General features: G+C 33.3%; 1 long non-coding RNA gene across 1 annotated transcript in view; it reads left to right on the top strand.

The window, feature by feature from the left end:
- Positions 1-20,290, top strand: part of LOC146996044 (uncharacterized) — a 131,475-nt gene extending 111,185 nt beyond the window's left edge. Inside the window, exon 3 of the long non-coding RNA XR_015042809.1 lies at positions 20,105-20,290. This is a non-coding gene — a long non-coding RNA (uncharacterized LOC146996044). The remainder of the gene's footprint in view (positions 1-20,104) is intronic.
- Positions 20,291-20,540: the final 250 nt, after the last annotated feature.

The following is a 20,540-nucleotide window of genomic DNA, read 5'->3' as shown; positions in this document are numbered from 1 at the left end:
GATTCGAACGCGGACCCTTCCGTACCGTAGTAAGCTCCCTTAACCACTATACCGTCTGGGCGACTGCTAATGGGTAACCTCGAAAATGAAAGCTTTGCTAGCAGAGTAGCCACCATATTCCCTTGACCTCATCCCCAATGAAAGTCATGGAGTCATTGCACGTGCTATATATGTCTGGCATACCCCTGGGGGTCAACGAAGAGAATTCTGCGAGGCTGCTGGCTAGGATCTGTACCTAGGCAGTCTCGGCCATGGGGGTATAATATTCATGAACTTGGTGGTTCTGAAGGCCCTGGGAAAGGTCACTTATTGGCCGGCCTCGGGGTCTGGCATGTCCTGAGCGGTTGGATCCGTAGCCGGGGGTTATCCCTCCGGTTTACTGGGTAACGGCCTTCTGCGACGGGCTCGCCCATGCGACTGGCAGGAGCAATTGACGACCAGTGCTGCCTGGTGTCTTATCCAGGTGCTGCGCTGCTCCCCTGGAAGGGTAATAGTGGAGTTTGAACCTGAACCTCCACGAAGTGCCCAAAGGGGGAGTAGACCCGTAGTGTGATTTAGTTCACGGGGCGGGGAAGCCAAGATTACCTTATATATGTCTGCATAGCCCCTTAATTTACTGTAAAAATGCTGGGAACTGCCTTATTAGAGGAATAATAATTATTGCCTTGTGAGAGGTTTGCATGTTTGGTAGTTTAATGAAGGCCCGCTGGAGAACTCGCAACAGAAGTTACATATCTTAGATACAGGAACATGGAATACAGAACTTCAGATTACAGGAACATGGACCTTCAGGATTATATGCCTGAAGATGACAGGAAGTTACATACCTTATTAAGGTAAGCTTCGGTTACTCGAATTTTGTTTTTAGCATGGATGATTTATGAAATTTTGAGTCAATTAAAAAATATGACTTTTCCAGTAATATCAAATTTACGATCTTATGCTTAAACCAGTGCAGATTCTATAACAGTATATACCAGACCGTAAATTATTAGCTTTGGAATTGACTCTATATAATAATAAAAGTAAAGTTTCATTTCCAACTAGCTAATGTTTAATTATACCATTGCAACGTGAAATGGGAATCGATAAAAAAAGACATTTTTAGCCCAAATGTGAATTAGCTCCGAAGGGCTATTAGTCTCAAAACGGCATTCTGCGTCTAATCACTATAAACGGCAGTATCACTTTTGAAATTGTTGCCACCAAATATTATCGCCCGGTATTATATTTAAGGAAAGTAAATAACGAAGAATCTACATGAATGTATGGATGTTTCTCGCATTGGGAAAAAACAATGGTACCTAGAATCCTCAAATTTTGGAATCCTCAAAATCAAAGTCGTACCTTTTATATTTAAATGTCAGACTAAATAAAAGAGTTACTTAAGAACCTTCTTCTGTATTTGGGAGTTTTAAGACGTAGCAATAACTAGCTAATTTCTCTAGTTGTGTCTTCAGGACTTAAGTTTAGTTTCCAGATCAATAAAAATCCTGTAAGTTAAAAATAGGTAATATGTTATAATATTATTATCAAGTACAATATATTTGAATAAATATTTTTAAAAAATGAAGAGAGAGGCCAGGAGCCCTCAGCCGGGGAGGGTGATTTCATGGTTTCATACAGGGGGCATTTAATCGACTACCGATTGGTGAACTGTAACAGAAGGCTCACAGGAAAGACCATCTGGCAGCTAGGATGAACTCATATGACACGAAAATGGTCGAAAAATTTAAACATAGATTCGTGCAAGCACAAGATGAATAGCATATTTTATTAACTCTCTGTACTTCAATCGAGATGGATGAAAGCTTATTGTATTTTATTTACTTGACCTAAAAATGTCAATGGGATGTTTTTATATTATGTTATTATGATTATTTATATTATTATAATATTTATTATTATTTATATTATTTATTATTATTTATTATTATATTATTTATTATTATTTATTATTATTATATTATTTATTATTATTTATATTATTTTATTATTATTTACATTATTTTATTATTTATTGTTATTTATATTATTATATTATTTCATTGCTATTTATGTTATTATTTATTATTAATATTATTATATTATTTCATTATTATTTATTATTATATTATTTATTATTATTTATTATTATTATATTATTTATTATTATTTATATTATTTTATTATTATTTACATTATTTTATTATTTATTGTTATTTATATTATTATATTATTTCATTGCTATTTATGTTATTATTTATTATTAATATTATTATATTATTTCATTATTATTTATGCTATTATTATCATTTATATACTTACATTGTTTACTATTATGTATATTATTATATTATATATTATTATTTATATTGTTATGAGTATTTATGTTATTTCTTATCATTTATATTATTATTTATTAGTCCAAAGGGGCAATTTGCCCAGAAGGACTATTAATTTCGTTTTGGCATTTTGCGCTGATTCACTGCAAGCGTTGTTTCATTTTTCAAATTGTTGCTACCAAATATTATCGCCTTATATTATATTTAAAGAAATTAAAAAATGATGAATCTGAATAAATGTATGAATGTTTCTGGCATTGTGATAAAACAACGGTATCTAGAGCCATCAAAATTTGAATAACGTTATCCTCCTGCGAATATGGGGATCTAGAAGCCCAAATTCGAAATATGAAATTTGTTTTATTATCGATTTCATATTTTGTAAAACATATTAATCAAAAAAATTTTTGGTTAATAAATTCAACGATTTCAAAGCGAGCAATGGCAACACTGTACGAAAAAAAAAAAAAAACATTTTGATCTTCAGCGCGTGATACTGTGTATCGGAAATTCTAGAGATATGCTCATTTTAAAATTATTTGACGGTACTTCTGTTGAACTGAATTTTATAGTTTAAGTGAGAAGAACATGGTATTTAATAAATAAAGATAACACACAAAACGTTAAAAAAGTACCCCTTTGGGCGTAATGTGAAATCTGAAATCTGAAAGCTTTCAGATTTATTATTATTATTATTATTATTATATTTATATATTGACTGATTATTTATATTTACTTTAATTAAATTCTTTGAAACCATTTTTTAAGGAAATAGAAATTATTTCTATGAAGTGCATTTTTATTTCTAAATTAATTACAAAAATTAAGCATTTAAATACTATAAAGCAGTATGTATAGAGTATAAAGCAGGTATGTATAAAGTAGTATGTAGAGTCATAGACTAGCAGAAGAATGGAACATCACAAGCCAGTGCTGTGTGCTTTTCTACTTTTTGGCATATGAATGTTAACTTAGCTCTATATAACTTAAATAGTAGTTTAACATAAAATAATTTCATTTAAGCATACAGTATTCAATAATAAATAAATAAATAAATAAATAAATAATAAAAGTATCTGAAAGTTTTCAGATTTTATACTACTTTTTTTAAAGTTTTGTGTGTTACCTTAATTTATTTAATATCATGTTCTTCGCACTTAAACCAAAAAATTCAGTTCAACAGCAATATCACAAAATATTTAAAAGAACGTATCTTTAGAATTTCTGATTCACAATCTCCCTCGTTGGAGATAATTTTTTTTTCTTTTTTTCCTTACAGTGTTACCATTTCTCACTTTGAAACCGTTGAGTTTCGTAATTATTAACTTATAAATCTTTACAAAATATGAAATAGATAATAAAATAAATTCCAAATTCCAAATTTGGGCTTCCAGATGCCGGTATTCGGGTGGAGGATTTGTTGTCACTAGGTACCGTTGTTTTGTCGTCATGCGAGAAATATGCATATTGTAATATTTTATTATTTCACAAATAATTATATTTTTTATTATCCTTGATATTGGAGTGGCAACGCCATATTCGTCACGTGTAACCGTTGCTGGGCAAAGTCAGAAATGATTAAAACTATTATTCTAAACGTTTTACCACTAGTAGATGATTGAAAATTTATCAAGAAAGAAATAGTAAAAGTAAGCTAGCGTGTAATGCTGTAACTGATAAAATTGTATTTTAAATTATCTATCTCCGAGAAATTAGAATAAAATTTATGTTTTACTAAGAAACTCATCTCTTATTTCGTTAAATACTGCAAAATATGTTATGATACATTCATACTATTCTTCATTAGTTAATTTCCTTAAAAATAATGCAGGACTCTAATGCTTGGTAGCAACAATTTGAAAAGTGAAACGTCGTTTATAGTTAACCAAAGGTAAATGCCAAAACGAAATTAATTACCCTTCTGGGCAAATTGCCTCTTTGGGCTAGTAACTTACAATCGGATCATTTGCTCACCCCAAAAGATAATAATTATTTAAAATCTCGAGCATTTAAGAATTTTCCAGCAATTTATTTTTTCAAATAAACCACTCCTATTTACCTCCTTTTATGTCAATGTCTATCAGAAAACTTTAATTATTGATGAATATACGACCCCATTAGAAGTCTTTTGTCGGATTCCAGCACATCTGATAACTTTTGAAGCATCAGTACGGTTTCGTGACGATGAAATAGGTGAAGTAATAACTTGTAGACTTATTTAATTATCTATTTATGAGGATCTCCGCACCACTTACTTCTAAAATTGCTAGTGATGGGCATAATTATACTGCCAAGTATATTACATTATGGAGTAGGTGGATCGGAGCATTTGCCTCAGAGGTAATGGTTGCAAAATTTATTTCCATGACTGAATGCATTATGTGTATCGTAAATGGCTAATTTTCAGGACGTGTGATCTTGCAAACAAAATATAAATTATAATAGCCTTGTTATTGACTTATTGTTCGAGGTTTAAAGAACCCTAGAAAATATGCTATACACCTTAAAAACTCTCTTTGAACAAGTTTGCTCCAGGTTTTCTTGGTTTCAGAAAATTAAGTGCAGTGTAACTTCCATTCATCGACCTGCTTATATGCCTGGGATTGACACCGAGTAGAAATGACATAACGTAAAATTGACATTGCTTAGAATCGACGCGACGTAGACTCGACAACGGCACAGATTGAAATGGCGTAGAATCAATAACGGTGCAAAACTGGCACCACGGAGAATCGACAACGGCATAAAATAGATGTGACGCATAATCAATAATCTTCAAGAAAATCGACTCTAGTTACTGGCCTAAGATGGACACTGCTTAGTATCTACAGGATCTAGAATTAACAGTGGCAAAAAATGGGTGCGGCGTAGGATCAACAATGACACAGTAGGACAACAATCGACGTTAGTTACTAGCATGAGATTGAGGCTAGTTACTAGTATAAACAAAAGTTACTAGCATTACATTGTAACAGAGTAGAAGTGACAATGGCATAGAATGGACACTAGTTGCTGTCAATAAGCTAGACCTTGCTTAAAATCGACAGGGATAGAATCGACAACTAAACAGAATCGACACAGTGTAGAATCAGCAACGGCATAGGATCGAATCTAGTTACTACCAATAAGCTCAAAACTGGTTAGAATCGACATAGCATAGAATCGATAAGGGTACAGAATCGACATTAGTTACTAGGACAATCATAAACACGACAGAAAAGAAATTTTCATAATTTTGTAATAACAAGTAGGAGGACTTTTCTGTTCACAGAATAGTCACAAGCATATTTTCGACTGCCTATGTGTAGGGTTGATACCCGTACGTCATTGATACGACATTGATATTTTGATAGCGCACGATAATTTCATAGAATCGACATCGGTATTTTCATAGCGCAGACGAGGCTTATAGCTAGCAACTATCGAAAGACTCAGAATTTAATTAAACTATAATTTTTAGGATACTTGCGTAGAATCAAAATCAGTTTTTTGATTCTGTGTCCAATACTTTTCAAAACAGTTTAAAAAGTAATAAAGAAAAAAAAAATTATTACTTTAAATTGTTGGAAACTATAGAAATGACGTTTAGATTGTAGAGTCATTACGCTGTTTTGAAGCAGGGGTTACAGCCGAAAACATGGCATCAAAAACATCGCGGACGAAAACGTCGCGGAGAAAACAACGCAAGGCGAAAACGTCGTGCTACAAAACATCGTGGGAGAAAACATCGCAAAGAGAAAACATCGCAGTTCTAAAACATCGTGATACAAAACATCGTCGTCGAAAATAAAGCGGTTCAAAAACTTCGCAGTTTAAAAATATCATCGTCGAAAATATCGTGGTAAAAAATAAAGTATCTACAAATCATCGCGTGACGATAACATCGCAGACATGCTTTTTTCAGGCTTTAATAACTGTAAATAGATATTCCCATAACAATTTGTAAGCGCAAAATAGAAAGTAGGATAATTTGTTTTCATATTTTATATTAACTAATTTTTGCTGAGGAAATAAGAAGGAAACTTAAGCATAGAAAATTAATGCAACTTATAGTACTTAATAGAATTTTAAACCGACATAGTTAACTAACAAAGGCCATTAATAAATCATATTTTATAAAGTTTTTACTGGTAATTTTTCACGAAAAGTATAATCTATGAGTTGCATTTAATTTTCTATGCTTAAGTTTCTTCTTACTTTTTCAGCAAAAATTTATTAGTTAATAAAAAAATGTGAAAGTAAAAATGATCCTTCTTTACATCTTGCGCTCACAAATCATTATGGGAATATCCATTTACAATTATCAAAACCTGAAAAAAAGCATGTCTGCGATGTTATTGTCATGCGATGATTTGTAGATACTTTATTTTTTACCACGATATTTTCGACGACGATGTTTTTAAACTGCGAAGTTTTTGAACCGCTTTATTTTCGACTTCGATGTTTTGTACCACGATGTTTTAGAACTGCGATGTTTTCTCCCACGATGTTTTGTAGCACGAGTTTTCGCCTTGCGTTGTTTTCTCCGCGACGTTTTCGTCCTCGATGTTTTTGCCGCGATCTTATCGGCGGACACCGAAGCAGGAGAGATGAGAATTGAGCCGTGCCTTCGCCGGGACTCGAACCATGGATCTGTCGAGTACGCGCCGAGTGTGCTGACCATTACACCACAAAGGTATAATAAGTAGGCGGGAGAAACACCTTACATACTCCCCCTTTTAAAGGGCGACTGGAGTTTAGGGTACCTAATCACCAAATCCTGGTGGCGTAGAATCATCATCCACCACCTGTTTTTTTAGATCGGGCGCTACTGTAAAGACATTAGGTTATTTTTAATGTTAGGAAGTTGAAGAAATGAGCAATGCCTCGCCGGGACTCGAACCACGGACCTCTCGAATACACGCCGAGTGTGTTCGACATTACACCAAGAAGGCATGCTAACACAGCGAGAGAAATACCTTACAAGTTATACATAATTTTCTGAACTCAGCATGTAAAATATGCTTATTTTTGAATAACAAAAATATCTGCAGTCTAGTTTCTTTATTCTACGTGTCATGTTACGTTACTTTACCACAAAATTCATGAACCGTCCAGTTGACGATTCCGAGACAAGAGCTGTTGTTGGTGTGGGAAACTTTATTAGATCTATAAGTATAATGTTTATATTACTTAATTATCTGTGCCTTTCTTTTTTTACTAATAAATGTAAATGTACTTTATAACATATCGTATAGTCAATATTTACAAATATTCGCATCATTATTATAATTAATAATGATAAATTAGCAAGATTTAATTATGAGGCATTTTTAACATCATATGGAACTACTAATTCGATGACTCGAACTCGATAATTTAAAGTTTTCAGTTTTTGTTCCGCTTCTCTCTCCATGTGAAATGTAATGAACATTAAGGAAGTTTTTTCAATATGTCGACTTTCTTTATCTTGATATATTGCTCTTTTTCTGGTATCGCAGAAATTGTTCATTATAGAATGAAACTCTTAACTTAAACTTCATTTGCAACTGGAAAATAATTTGCATTATTCTGAATTTCTGAGCCATTTGTGTATCCTCTCCCCCCGAAAAAAAAAGCTACAAACACACTATTGTGAGCATTTGTAAATATTGTTGAATGTTTTAAAAAATATTTTTTACGTATTTTTTATATTATTAAATATTTACTTATATTTATTTATCATACTTCATACAGTAATTTTTATTACTGTATAAATTTCATTTACTGTACCTATAATTTAATTTTCATTTCTTGGGTTTCATTTCTTAGTGCGTATTTATATGCTTATTTTATGTATTTTGTGATAGATATTTTAATTCTCAGTTATATATATTTTGAATTAGAGAGACAATACACGTAGAACCGGAGATATAAGAAAAAAAATTCCCCCATTGAACATTAGTAACATTTGTCAATTTCTCACTAACTTGTCGACATTCTGAAAGTTTCCAGGAAACATACTTTAAGTCTGGAAGCTAAACTTCCAGAATGCTTGCTTCTCTCCTTAAGCGAATCTCGGTCAGTCAATTCAAGGAAGATGGAACATGTACTCGATATGATTACTTTTTGGACTTGATTACTGCTTTTGAGGGATTTTGATTATCCAGGATATTCCTCGGTATTAAAGAGAATTTTGTCTCATCTCTCCTCCTTCCTTCGTCTTATCTTTCTATCTTCTGTGGAGAAGTTCATAGGCAATTATTTCGCTTATAAAAAAATTTATTCTTTTCATTAAAATCTTCCTGTTTATTTAGATTGTTATTTGAGAGTTCTAAGAACTTCTAACAATGTATTTTCACTGAACCTTAACAACTTATTTCACTGAAAACTGTTAAATTGCTTTGTAAATGAAATCCATACTTCTATTTTGAGTAAAGCTAATTCAAATGGCTGATATTTAAGCAAAATTTCTCTCGGAAACTTCTCTTGAAATATTTCTGCCTCCGCTTTACTCTAAAATCTACAAAATGGTAATATAACTTTTTCATGTATAGTCGAAAATCCTCCTTGAAACGAGATTTATTAGAAGTAAGCTTCTTATCGTAAGCTGATCTGAAATTAATTTGAAGCATTACAAGTAAAAAGCGATTTTTTTTTCAAATCATGACTTTAAGTTATATTTATATCAGCAACGAATAGGAATAGGTTAATTGGCATGCTTTGATTCTAATCCAAGAGAATTTAAATTAAATACTTACTGTCATCTGTTTATTTTTTTTATGCTCAAAAAGGGATAGATTTGCCGTACCAAATCTTTTAAATGCTTACCATTATTAATTAATTAAAAGTAAATAATTTAATAATTAGCATTAGGAACTTGAATGATTTAGTTAACTTATTTATAAGGCATTTCTCCCACCTTCCTAGCGTGCTTTCGTGGTGTAATGGTTCTGCACACTGGGCCGGTATTCCAGTGGTCCTTGGTTTGATTCCCGGTGAAGGCGTTGCTAATTTTTCATCTCTCCGGCTTTTCCAAATAATCCTAATGTCTCTGCAATGGCGCCTGAACTAAAAGGGTGGTGGATGATGATTTCTCCCCACACAGGATTTGGCGATTGGGTCGTCTAAAAACCCCAGTCGCCCTTAAAAAGGGGGAGTATATAAGGTATTTCTCCCACCTTCCTAGCGTGCCTTCGTGGTGTAATGGTTCTGCATGCTGTGCCGGTATTCCAGAGGTCCGTGGTTTGATTCCCGGCGAAGGCATTTGCTAATTTTTCATCTCTCCGGCTTCCAAAAAATACCTAATGTCTCTACATACTTAATATTAAAACCATGATAATTTGCTAGTCAATTCAGATTATTTAACAATTTAATAATTAACTTAAATATTTTAGGGCTTATTCAATTTTAACTAATAATATTTTGTTGAAAAATAAAAAATGAAACACAAAAGAAATAAAGCCGTGGGAAGCGCAACTTTCATTCAAATTCCATGAAAATCCTTTGATTTATCGAGCAAGGGTATTAGATAGGAAAGTGAATATCAGAAAAGATTAAAGAACATATTAATTAAATAGTTAATTTAGGTTTTTTTTATAACTTTGTAGGGATTTATATGTCTTTTAAATAACCAATTTTATTTAATTTGTTGTTCTTTCCTATAAGCCTTCATTTCCTTAATTGCCAATGCCAGAATATTTAAATTTGGTAGCGCGCGTGAAGGAATACAAATTCTACCTTGAAGAAAGAGTTTAAAAACCGAGGCTCAGTAGGAATGTGAGAAAGAGAGTTAGGCTATTACCGTCACCTCTGTTGCTTAAGCGTCTGCTTCCAGAGTTATTGATGGTTTTTGTGGCATAATCGCATTTAGTTGCTGCCACTAATTCTAACTCGGGTTTAAGAAATAGGAATTATCTGAGACCTGTAGTCTAGTTCACGACTTTTGCATATCTTCGAATCTTTAGTTAGTTCTTTGATTTCAGTTACCGCTCAAGCAGCGGCGTAGTTTGTTAGCGTCGAGTTGACACACTGTAAATTTTTAGAGTTTAATAAAGGGTACTTTTAACCCTTCTTCTGTGCAGTTACTACTCTTACAGTTCTCACACAGGAGTTATTCAAGTGAACTCTGCAACTTATACGAAGGCTATCTGTGTAAGAGACAGATACCTTCGTGAAGGACTTTCAAGAAGAGCGGCTTGTATTCGCGTTACAAATGGGAAAAACCACTACAACCAATCATGCAAGCCAGTCCATTCGCCTGGCCTCAAACCGGGATGAAGTAATATTCATCGATAGCGTCAACTAAGCCTTGTTAGCATTAATGCAGGACAAAAGGCTCCATCTGTATTGGGTTCCCGCCCACAAGTGGAATATAGGTGAAAGAACTGGCTGATGAGCTAGCGAAGCACGCCTTCAATGACTTAACTATGCCAGAGAAGCCAACACCTTTCTCAGTGTCTTAGCTCAAGTACATTACTAATATTAACATAATAAATAGCAGGAGAAGTGGCTATCTGGAACCACAGGCAGATATATCTTTTAGTTATCTGGAACCACAGCAGATATATCTTTTAGTTATCTGGAACCACAGGCAGATATATCTTTCAGTTATCTGGAACCACAGGCAGATATATCTTTCAGTTATCTGGAACCACAGGCAGATATATCTTTCAGTTATCTGGAACCACAGGCAGATATATCTTTCAGTTCTGTACAAAAGTCAAAATGGAGTCACTCGTATACGGCAACAGCCCATCGCTAGTACAGTTCCTAACGGGAGATTGGCCCTTTCCCAGCTATCTAGGGCAATTCAGGAAAAAGCTCAGATTATTGCCATTGTGGAGAGGAGAGCATTCCCGATCGCATAATTCACATGTGCAACTCTCGCCACCGAGGGAGGGGTTTCAAAAATGAACCAATGAGTTTCTAATTGTTGCGACGCTGAATTTTTGAAACTGTGCATATGATCGCATGTTGTTGTTTACGTTTTAGTTTGCGTTTGTATCGCAGTTAAAATATATGACGTATAAATGCTGCTATCATTTTGGTAAAAAAATCTCGTAGTACTTTTATTTCATAAGTTTATTTAATCGTCAACAGTTCACTTTCGCGAAACTGATATTCGGATTAATGTTCGCGGCATTTTGTCCCTCTTTATATCGAGAAAATGACTCAAGCTACAACTAGCCTCGAATACTAACGCCTGTAAATTGAAAGAATTCAAGTGCATATTTTTTTAACTGAGCTGAGAATAACTGTGTTACAATGAATCTAGTATTTTCTTATCTCAATGTTTGTATTCTTTTGAAAGTGTAAGATTCGAAATATATATTGCGAATGATGTGATTATACCTATTCTTAACATTAAAAGTTATAACTAAATGAATTAAATACATTAGTTGGGAATAAGACGCATTCGTTATGTTGGAAGAGTATTTCTTGTGCATGCAATAAATTTATCAACAGTTATTAATGTGAAATTTTACACACTAAATGTGTAGAAATGCAAATTAGGAAAGTTTAAGTGCTGGGACTTCTACTATATACATAAATAATTATGCTTATATCTGATCTAAGTTCGCACTGAAAATTTTCACAAAAAAATCCACGTTGTGTTAAACTTTTACAGGAAACTGCGTAGCAAAAAATTTTCAACCATCTTGCTTAAAGCTCGGCAAAGGTCATGTGAAATGCCAGAAATATTACCGGAAGCCCATTGGTTTAGAAGCCACTTCCTCGGTGGCGATACAGATATGCACTTACGAAATATGCTTCCCGATTACTACTGCTTTACTTGCATCAGTACAACGGAACACAGAATATTGAAAAATACTATGCTTCGAACCAAGCATCATCGATGGAAAACACGAAGTACAAGACTTACATTCTCAAAAAATTGCTCCATCCTGTAAATTACTTTGTTATCATAAACGATTCTACCTCTCGAATAATAGCTTTACTTTCATCCCATGCGATAAATTAATGCATCAAAAATTTACACAACTATATATCATTTTGTATGCTTTGCTCTATAATAATATGCGCCGCATACTATTATTCAAACCTGTAAAATCATTTTGTATATATATTATCGTGAAAGACCGAAATTGGAGAATGTCGACTTTCACCGTAGAATGTCAACATTCACCAAATGCGTCGGTGAAAGATCGAATATTGCATTACATTCTTGTACATTCGGACCCTCACCGGTGTATGTCGACAATCACAGATATGCTCTGGTGTAGGTCGAAAAGGGAGGAGTATATGTACACGCTGCCATTCCAAAAGGAAGTGTTCCACAAATAAATGCAGTTGTAAAAGCAAGGACCTCTTGTGCAATTCAAAGTGTCCTAATAGTTTAAGTTGTTGCAGTAAATAAGATTTGAATCACATAATTTAGTAAATTTTTAACTTCTATTACTTTCCTTTCTCATTTTGAATGTACTGTGCGTTTTAAGTTCTTATGTTCTTAAGTTCTTATTCTGAGTCTCAAGTGCGTTTTTTCGCGAATGAATTACGGAGAAGGAAATATAATATTCTTATATGTTCAACGTTCACCATTAGTACATGGTAAATGTCGACATTTACCGGTGTAAGTCAGAAATAAGAATATTTGGAAAATATTTCGGACGTACACCAAGCGACTATGTGAATGTTGACATTCACCGGTGAAACTCGACATTGTCCAGATTTCGGCGTTTCACCGTAACATATACATACATACATAGTTTTCATCATAGCTAGTATTCATGTCTAAATAATCTGACTTTGTATATAATTTTTATATGTTCATATTTGTATATTGTCTGCACGTCTAATGCTCACGCAATGTTGATTTAATGTTCTCATATAACTTGTGCGAGATTACCTAGTTAACTATTCTCGAACGGTTAATGCTAGGGAAAGGACTACTCCAGCGGCGTTCTGTTCTACTAGTTAATTTAATTGGATTGTTAGGATTTTTTCTAACAATTATAAGGCTCACCAGCGGCCGAGCGGTAAAGTCGCTGAACACTGGTAGTTTGGTCCGAGATTCAAATCCCGCGAACGGGCTGGCTGCATGGGTGTTTTCGTGGTTTTCCTCATGTGTAACGTGCATACGAGCCAGTTTCCCTTAGAAAGTCCTCCACGAAGGCATCCCTTCCCTTAGGCAGATAGCCCTCGAGGCTTTGCTGTAATTAAATAACCTAACCTAACCTAACCTAACAATTATAATCATTTAAATTCATTTCTTGTTTATTTTTGTTGCCTTGAAAATTATATAAAATAAAAAAGAAGTTAAAAAGCACTTTCACAGGAGGTCATATTTAATAAATACTACTTCAATCCGAATTGCTCATGCCAGTTTATGCTTTTAGTTATGATTGCAATGTTTATTTATAAATATAAATTACATAAATTTACATTTTTACAATTTATAAAAATAAATTACATAAATAAGTTTATTTATGTAATTTATTTTTGACATACAGTTTTAAATTAACATGTAATGTTTTCTTCAAACACATTTGATAAATTTAAACACGTTTTAATAATTTATATCTGTATTTCATATTTTTAAAAATAATTGTTAGAAATTAAGATGCTTTAAATTTATTATATTTTAACGAATTTTGTACTTAGCTAATTTTAGTAGAATTGTAAGCAAAATTGATGCATTTTTCTGTGTAATGTAGCGCGAGACAAAACTATGCCGGAAATGTAATATGCAGGGGCAAGCGCATTTATTTAACATTGAGTAAATGGATATCTCGGTAATTTGGCGAGATATCGCCTAGCTGACAACAATTTTGGCAACTTATTTTATCGCCAAATTTGACGGGAAATCGTCAAAAGTCGCCAAATTTGGCGATTATTTGGTGACATTTTGGTCTGGTTCCTGTATCATCGTAATATGTATTGAAATTGAATAAATGTAATTGACCAGTGTGTTAGCTGTAACCGTAATTCCACCCTCGTATTGCTTTCCAGTAATTTCGAGAAGTAGAAAGCATTAGAAATAACTCACTGCCGATTGAAAACTATTTAAGGCTGAAGAGGGAGAATCTGCTCTCAATTCTTTAGTCAGTCATTTATTTGCTATTGTGGCTATTGTTGCGAGTTTAGCCTGAGATCGGATTAGCTTTCTCTTAGATGCGCTTGGCATTGCCTTGAGTTTAATATTCTTAGTAGTTTGAAGTATAATGTGTGTTAATGTGAACACTTGTACGAATATGTCTGAGGAAAATTCCAGAGTTCTGATATATTTCTTTTGATAAGAATAAATTTTATTAACCTATTACCGGACTTGTGCATTCAATCTATTACGAACCCATACGCACGAAACAAAATGTTAAACTGATAATTTTATGAAAATTTTTTAGATATTGCAATTTTTAAGATTTCTTTATAATGCCACAGTATTACGTAACTGTAAAGAAGCTATATTGCTATATTATTACAATAGCTGGTTAGAAGCTATTAATGCTATATTATTGATGTGTTTGCTATAGTTGGTAAGAAGCTTTTATTGCTATAGCTGATAAGAAGCTACTTGAGAACTATTACGATGTTTTAATTTTAAGATGTTTTTAATTTGAGAACTATTACAATGTTTTTATTGCTTTAAAATGATAATAAATAAGAGTTCTTTCAAATGTTTGATTCTAAAGGTTTTAAATTCTAATCTGAAGTCTTCAGATTGAAACCTTCTTTTCTCACTTTTTTAATAATATTTTAAGATAGTATAAGGTATTTCTCCCGCCTTCTTAGCCGGCCTTCGTAGTGTAGTGGTCAGCACGGTTAGCGCGTATTCCAGAGGTCCGTGGTTCGATTCCCGGCGAAGGCGTTGCACATTTTTCATCTTTCCTGCTTTCAAAATTAGCCTAATGTCTCTACAGTGGCGCCCGAACTAAAAGGTTGGTGGATGATGACTCTTCACACCCAGAATTTGGAGACTGAGTCTCCTAAAAGCCCAGTCACCCTTTTAAAGGCGGAGTATATAAGGTATTTCCCCCGCCTTCATAGCATGCCTTCGTAGTGCAGTAGTCAGCACGCTAGGCGCGTATTCCAGAGGTCCGTGGTTCGATTCCTAGCGAAGGCGTTGCTCATTTTTCACTTCTTCCTTTTTCAAAAATAACCTAATAGTCTCTACAGTAGAAAGCTAACGATCACAATATTACGTAAATAAAACATATTATTTTAGTAGAATAAGTACTTAAGAAGCTTAACTGTTACCACATATCATCTTTATTTAGATCATTATTCAGAAACAGCGAACTATTACCTACACATACGGAAAAATTAGAATAAGTACTTTATTCAAATGCGATTAATTAAACAGAATTAGAATGCTGTTCTCGTACCAGATACCACGTCACTCGGATAATAATTACCCTCTCAAGGCAGGCTAGAATCTAGTCTTCTTGATGAGCTGTGTAGCATCGGCATTTTATTCTTATTCTTCTCCCAGATCTGTATTCCCAAAGCATTTAAATGCTATTTCATAAATTTCTCAACTTTCTTCTTTCCCTCTCATTTCCTTTACCTGGGAACGAGACCTCGAAATAGGAGTTATTTCTTTCTTATTTGTCAGTTTTTTTTCTCCCTCTAGCGTGATGGAGATATTTTCGAGAAGCACAGGTGAATAATCTGATTTATTTTTGTCATTTCGAATTTTTGTGGAGAAAGTGGTGTAGATCTATTTTCCAAATCAAACTTGAAGGTTAAAATAGAATTACGTGTTTTTTAATTAATGTTTTAGAAAGTAAAAAATATTTTTTTAGCTATCATAGTATGCTTTTTCATTTGCAACTAAGGATGCTTTTTCATTTGCAACTAAGGATGCTTTTGTAAGAATTGTTTTAAAAGAAAGGGTTATTCATAGAATTTCAAGGAATAACACATGTGATATTAAAGAAATGTTGGTATACAAAATTATGACTATTGGTATATAAATATTTATTTATTTACCAGTTAAATATATCTAAGTGCAGGAAAGAAACTTATCATGATGATACAAAATCAAAAGTCAAAAATATAATAATTGTTGTTCCGAGTTTATGAGCTTATCGTCACTATGGCAACTCCTTACTATGCGATGAATCTAACTATTGCCACAAATCACATATATAAAATGCGCGCTGGAGATTTTTATTTCTTTTTTTCTGTACAGTATTGCCATTGCTCGCTTTGAAATCGTTGAGTTTTTTAATAAAAAATTTTTAATAAAAATTAAAGTTTTACAAAATATGAAATAGATAATAAAACAAAATCTAAATTTCGGCTTCCATTTGCCCATATTAGAGTGAGAACTATGTTATTCAGAATTTGATGTCTCTACCGTTGTTTTTTCACAAAGCGAGAAACATACATACATTCATGCAGATTCTTCATTATTTAGTTTCTTTGAATATAAAACAGGGCGACAATTTGGTGGCAACAATTTGAAAAGAGAAATGCTGTTTTATAGTGGACGATGAAAAAGGCCAAAACGAAATTAATAACCTTTCTTGGCAAATGTTCCCTTTGGGTCAATAAGAAAATAAAAAAATAATAGTGATAAAATTCGATATTATTTGAATTCATTCATAAGAATGTAACCTACTCCATTGTGAATCGATTTTCAATTTCTTGATCAAGAGAAAAATCAATTTATGTAAAATCTGGAATTTTTTTTTAAACTAGTGGTTTCGGAAGGCAAAATAATATACTGCACAAATCACCAAGGAAAAGGCAAATGTAGAATATAAAACACTAGAAAAGACAAAATTATCTGAATTTTGAAAATATAAAATTGTTGAAAGTAAAATTAAAAATAATTTTTAAAAATTTACATTGAGAAAAAATAGTCGAAAAGCAAAATGAAGACAGGATGAATTAGATATGGAGATATGGAATCAAGCTTTTGCAAAATTGTTGAAAAAAACAAAAGCAAACGGTCACTAAGCCAATTGAAAAACCGAAATGGCATGATACAGAATTTACCAAGTAAAATTTAAAAGTAGAATCTAAAAACCACAGAATGGCCAAACTTCTCAAATGTGGAATTGATAAATTTCAAAATAAAATTTAATTCAAATTGAATAGTTAAAAAGCAAAATGAAAACAGGTGAATAAAATAAGAAACAGTATTGAAGCCCAAAGCTCTAAAGTTAATATTTCCAAAATGACGTCAGTGATTTAAAAATGGGATGTAAAATTAAAATTCCCCCTCCAAAAAAAAAAAAAAAAAAAAAAAAAAAAAAAAAAAACAGGTATAAATAAAAAGAAAATTCAAACTTTTATCTAATAACATCTCCTATTACTTGAAAGACTAAAGAAGAAGATTCGAAGAGGTTTATATTTACACAAATGACTTAGTTAATATTAAATTCCGCTTAGAAAATCAATATTTAGATAGGTTAATTTTGATAAATGATAAATTCTTGATGGATTTAATGCATTTAAACTCGTACCGCAAACACATCTATTTTCACAGGCCTTTTTAATAATTGAAACACACTCTTGGATATGCATTTATAGGAAAGTGGTCTTATGCCACTTTCGAAGCAAACGAATCATTCTATTTTTTATCAACCTTAGCTTGATATTTTGGTGCTCAGAACGAAATTCTAGGCTTCTAAGAATGAAATTTGGAAGAAAATTTCGAGGAGAGGTTAGTTTAAACCGCAAACCGCATAGCAGAATTTTGATTTAATGTTTTGCTGCAGGTGATATGAAACTGTCAGACAGGTTGTTATTTGGGATTTGAATTACCTAGGGCTTTAATACGACCCGTAAGTATGATGCATTATTTAACGATGCTTGAAAAAATTCTTTAAAATTTAAATTCAGATTTCACTGGGTTGTTATTCATTTTTGATATGCGTATCTTGATAAATGGGAAGGATCTCGTTTTGCCTTTTTGGCTATGAGACTTGTTCTACATGCATGGATTTAAGAATGAAAATTTTGCTTTTATTCCCATTCATTCAAGTTTTAATTTACTTTATTTAAATATTATGTCTTCGTTTAAATGTTATTTCATTCGTTATTTGCAGCTGAGTGTATTTCATTTTTGTTCTTTTTTGACAGAAAAAAAAAAAAAACTCAGCAGTATAATATGATATTAATTTTTATTGCAATATTTTATCTCCAAAACTAGTTATAAAAATATAAATAGGGGCCCGCTAAGTATACTAGGGGACCACTTCATGATGGTTCTTCGTCCTAAAGCCTCGCCACCTTTATGTAAGCTCGCCACTGTTCGAAAAGGCATGAACCTTCATAAGGTAATAGCAGCCCTCGCGTAATGGTGGTCGAATACTCATATAAGTCAGTTTCCAAAGGACAAACACTAGAGGTCAAGCGGTAAAAGTCGCTTAACACTGGAAGTTCCGATCTACGTTTGATTCCAGGCCGAACGGGCTGGCTGCATGGGTGTTTTCGTTGTTTTCCCCTTGTGTAAAGTTGGGCATTGGTAGAGGCCAAAATCGGTTTTCTCTCAAACATCTGAAACGCCCGTATGTATGCATTTTTGTTGGAATGGATTTCCTTTCCCCATGTCAAGTAGAACGCTACAGCGTTAACAATAACCTACTTAAGTAAAGCGACAACTTCTCTCTTGGGATCTTCATGTACTCTCACCACTTATGCAGTTTCCCTTAAGAGAGAACTGCAATTTCGGACATCAACATCAAAACACTGATGCTAAACAAAGGAGAAGAAAGGTGCATTCAAATAATTGATGTATTTTTATCGCGTCAAAAGAATGATTGGCATGCCGTTTAACAACTCCGGAAAGCAACGAACCGTGCACTGACTTGATAGGGTAAAGTATCTGGTAGAAAAGATTCAGGTGTTCGGGCAACCAGCCGATGTCTAAGTAGTCGAGCGTTTTGGGTGACTTTTATGTGAAAGAGACATAGGAGCCAGTTTTCCTTCGAAAGTTCTCCAAGAAGCCATCCCTTCCCTTAGGCAGATATCCGTAGTCTCACTCAATAATTGTTTGCAATCGCAAACAACAATGTTTCAAAAGTACAATAAATTTCATAAAGCTGCGATACTTTTACACCAAGGTGCCACTGTGCAGGCAGAGCGTTTTCGCTCAAAGCGATGCGCTTTTGTCGCCCTTCTTAGTGCACAGTAGGAAATCTATATAATGTAAAAATGTTAAAACAGTATTGGGGGGAGGGAGAAAAGAGAGAGAGAAAATGAAAAAATAGAAAAAAAATAAAAGCCAATCTTTTACTTTTGAAACAAACTTTAATTCCAACTTCCTAAGGGGCTGCTTTTCTGTTAACAATATCGTCGATCACATTCTTCGTTATTCCAAATGCTGTTCCGTAACAATTTAGTGAGATATCATAAAAGCAAGGCACCGATTTTTAGATCTTAATTGTTTCTTTAATCGATTAGTATTTAAAAAAACGTCCTCTCACAATAAATAACATTCAAGATAATAAACTGTATGGAAACTTCATTGTGATATTATAACATGTAGAATTGCGTTCCGAAAAACTATATAGTAGTCTTTGTAGCATTATGTATAGTAGTAGAAACTGCCAAATTTCAAAGCGACTGTCATTCCACATCTTGTTTCGTCTTTCCAAGCGGTAACAAAAGTAAAACTCTGGACTATTTCTTTCGGGGGAGACTTTTTATTGTTTATAGCATTGTGATCATAATTTAATTGGCATTCCTAGTTTTCATTCAAATGTTTCGATAGAGAAAGGAATACATAGCAAGAACATGAAGCTGTTGAAATTTTGCAGCTATTTCTTTTAATACTTGTTTCAGTGTTGGCAGAAATCTTCCTCAATTTAATTTCATATTCAGTGTCTCGTGATTCTTCATTTCAGCAGTGACCGAGCGAATAAGATGACTGGATACTGTTAGTTCAACCTGGTGGCAAATTCCAAAGAATGAGACGGCTGCAAGTATTTTGGGTGTGTACCTTATGTTTAACGCAGTGTGTGGCGAACGTCAACCTTTCAAAACACAATGAGAGACCTCTTCTTGGGGAAGCCTCTAAAATGACCCAAATGCCAGGTAAGAAAATGTAAATCAGAATATGTAACATAGTATTCATACATGCTGTCATGTGAATATGAGCCAGAAAGGCTTAGGACGTTTCTCAATGTCCTAAGCCTCTCTTGGAGAACCAAGCCTTTCAAGCCTCTTTCAAACCATTCTTGCCACTCTCTCGCCTTTTTCTTGCCTCTCTCTTGGCTCTTTCTTTCAAACCTCTTTCAAGCCTTTAAAGCCTTCTTTCAAACCTTTCTTAGAGAACCAAGC

The sequence above is a fragment of the Stegodyphus dumicola genome, chromosome 8 (assembly GCF_044657685.1).
Source record: "Stegodyphus dumicola isolate Sdum_Otavi_A_Nest chromosome 8, ASM4465768v1".
In the NCBI taxonomy this organism is placed as follows: domain Eukaryota; kingdom Metazoa; phylum Arthropoda; class Arachnida; order Araneae; family Eresidae; genus Stegodyphus; species Stegodyphus dumicola.
The sequence above is the reverse complement of the archived record's forward strand: the minus strand, read 5'-3'. Positions and strand labels throughout refer to the sequence as shown.